Genomic DNA, 3,317 nt, shown 5'->3' on the forward strand with positions numbered 1-3,317 from the left:
CGATGGGACACTGCTGGAGACCAGAGTCTTGTACTGTCCACTGTTTGATCTCTTCCCCAATCCACCCCGCCATCATGTTTCCCTCTCTTTCCTTCTCATTTTCCTGTTTCTGATCTGTTTCCATTTCTCTACCCCACATTTACTGTTAAATAAAATCCCTGGTTTTGACTTTGGTAGATGTTCTCCTTGGCACATTAATTCAAGCAGAGGCATCTCTCCCTAATTGCATCTTCAATGCTGGTGCAGAGTGGAAGAGTCTGGACTTTAGGCTGAACCTGGAACCCAGCCTGACCCAGTGTGTGGATTTATATTTTGTGCTGCATGTCATGACAGATTTTAGTTCCTTAGGGAAACGCTCCTACCTAAAAATTCCCTCTTGGAGCCTTGCTCAAAGCCACTTGGAAGACAGCTGGAGATAGAATTGTCTTTAGAGGTCATGTGGCAACCCCCAAATATAAGAGGATCTGCTCTTCCTGTGCTCCACTCCCCTCATTAGGCAGTTTCTCCTGGAGGTGCAGAGCTGCATTCTTGCTGTCGGTGACTCCTGCCAATTCTCCTCCAGAAGATGGCAGGAGGCTGGATTTGCTCTGCAATGTCTTTTGACACTGACAGCAAGCTGGGGATGTTATTTACAGAGGTTTGTTGTGACAGTGCAGGGAGGGCCGAGGGACATTTGCCTGTGAATAGCAGCAAAATTTAAGACTCTGCTGTGTTTTATTTATGGTGTGTTCCCAGATGCTGGGCACAGAAATAATTTGCTTAATAAATAATACAAATAAACAGACATCCAACGCCTCATGCTCGCAGTCCAGACAGCCACACACAGAGCCATAGCCTGCCAGGGAGCTGGAGGCTTTGGAGCAGTTCTGCTTTCATGGAATCCTTCAGGTTGGAAAAGACTTTCAAGATCATCGGGTCCAATTTTTGACTGGATACCACCACATCCACCAAACCAAGTGCAATGCCTACTCATTTTTGCGCACTTGAGGGATGATATGTCCACCATTTCCCTGTGCAGTCCATTCCAATGCTTAACCACCCTTTCAGTGAATAAATTCTTCATAATATCCAACCTGGACCTGATGTGTCACAGCTTGAGGCCCTTTCCTCTTGTGCTTTTCTTTCCTGGGAGAAGAAATCAACCCTCACCTCACTCAGCCTCCTTTCAGTGGCTGTAGAGAGCAATAAGGTCTCCCCTGAGCCTCATTTTCTCCTTTTTAAGGTCTTCCTCAAGCCATTACTGTAATGAGTGACCAAGGGCTGGACAATTCCTTTCCCAGCTGTTTTCCTCCTTTTCAGAACCCCATCAAGTATCCCAGGGGACAGTGAACAGCACGTGACCCCCAGTGCTGGATGATGTGATTTCAGTACCTTTAGGCACCAGAGTTAACCTTGGGAAAGTTATTCCGGGCACTAAAATCTGGGAATTTTAATTTACATTGTCAGGCATTGGAACAGGCTTCCCAGAGAAGTGGTGCAGTCACCATCCCTGGAAGTGTTCAGAGGGGGTGTGGATGAGGACAGGCCTTAATGGTGTTGACAGTTGGACTGGATGAACTTAGAGCACTTTTCCAACCTTTGCAATTCTGTAATTCCAGGATTTGGGTGATCTCCCAGGTCCCTCCAGCCCGGCTGCAGAAGTGATGTGTGGAGTCACCACGTTGGCCTGGTCTTTGGTTCCTGGAGCTATTTTAGGTGTCTCAAAGTGACCAGTGGGCTGTAGGAGGGAATGGGGCACCTCTTGGCTCCCTGTCCTGTTGACCAGCAATATGTAAATGCATAGATTGGTTGACTAAAGTTTCAATAAATTCAGTGCCAAGGCAGCTGGATCACACTGAGGCTGTACAGAACTGGATGATCTTGAAGGTTTTTTCCAACCCAACCCATTCTGTGATTTATTTCACCCTAAACCAGATGTGCACTTTGTCAGGTGATTCACACTCTAAACTCTATTCAGTTTGTTGACTGGATTGTCTTTAACTGATGATAAATGAATTAATATGAATAAATTACAGACACCCCAAATTATACAGATGAATCCCAGTCTTCTCCTGGGCCTCAGTTTCTCCACAGGAAGAATTTAATTAATTTTTATCTTGTAAGGCTAAATAAAAATATCAACTTATTCAATAGTAGAGAAAATGAGGTCAATATTCCTCTGTTATGTTTTAATGGATTGAAATGACTGGTTGGGAGAAGACACCAGGTGTGGCTAAGATACGACAGATAAAAAACATAAAACATAATTCAGGCATTTTTTCCTCTTCATATGCACATTCTGGATGGAGTTCCAGAGCAGAGTTGTTATTCCCTTCTATCCCCTTGGAGAGAGCACATTTTCTCCATCCATAACAATGAAGAAAGAGTCGTGTCAAGAGCAGAGTGACAGGGGTAAATTGATAATTAATGTTTTTACATGAACGGTTCCAACTATGGCAGGGGTGAAATCAATCCAGGGGACAACAGGAACAGCACAAAGTCATTTGTAATCTTCAGGAGTGCATGTCCTGGGATATCCAAACCTAAAACAAGTGTTACACCAGAACAGGGAAACTTCAAATGCTGCTGTTTAAAGTTTAAAGGCGTGTTGGATAGAAAAAAGAGACAGAGGGTGCTGAGAAATTCCTAGGAAAATGCAGAATAGTAGAGAGAAAATATGGAGACTGCAGAAACAAAAAAAAAAGACAACTATTAATTTTTTTTAACATTTGATGTCTACTCTGGAGCCTTTCTTCTTCTATTTGAGGTAAATACTTTAAAAGTTCTAAAAAACGGAGGAATATTCAGCATTACCTTGGGGTGGAACACGAGGGGGAGATTTCCCCCTGGAGAGAGGCTCCTATTGCAGTTGTTGCATTCAGGCAGCTGCAGATCCCGCAGCTTTGGCTGCACAGCAGCTGGAAATGCAAGTCCAGGAGCTGTGTCCATGGCCAGCCCCAGCAGGTGACAGCAAGGACAGGGCCCTGGCAGCTCCAGGACATTTGCAGGCAGCGCCTTCAGCAAGCGCTGGGGGCTGGGACTGGGTGCAGAAAACGCCCTGGGGGTCTCTGCAGCCAGGATAAAGGAACAAAGTTTCAGTTGTGGCCTGGCCAGGGAGCACCAAAATCGATTGTTTTCCATTGCCGGCTGTTCCAGGAGCCCCAGAGGAGAGCCCGGGGGCCAAGGAATGGAGAGCGGGGACTGTGCAGGAGCCGGAGCAGCGAGAGAGGCCGGGCTGAAGGTGCGGGGCGGGCACGGGCCGGGAGGGGGCCCAGCCCGGGGGTCCCGCAGAGCCTCCCTGCTCCAGAGCCGCAGCCGCCGCCGGCGGGGCGGCCGCC

At 47.1% G+C, this 3,317-nt stretch overlaps 1 protein-coding gene across 1 annotated transcript in view; it reads left to right on the forward strand.

Annotated features, from left to right (window-relative positions):
- Nucleotides 1–3,317, forward strand: part of LOC102038265 (zinc finger protein 391) — an 8,295-nt gene that overhangs the window by 2,067 nt on the left and 2,911 nt on the right. The gene's annotated exons all lie outside the window — the stretch shown is intronic.

Source organism: Geospiza fortis, unplaced genomic scaffold (assembly GCF_000277835.1).
Source record: "Geospiza fortis unplaced genomic scaffold, GeoFor_1.0 scaffold3572, whole genome shotgun sequence".
In the NCBI taxonomy this organism is placed as follows: domain Eukaryota; kingdom Metazoa; phylum Chordata; class Aves; order Passeriformes; family Thraupidae; genus Geospiza; species Geospiza fortis.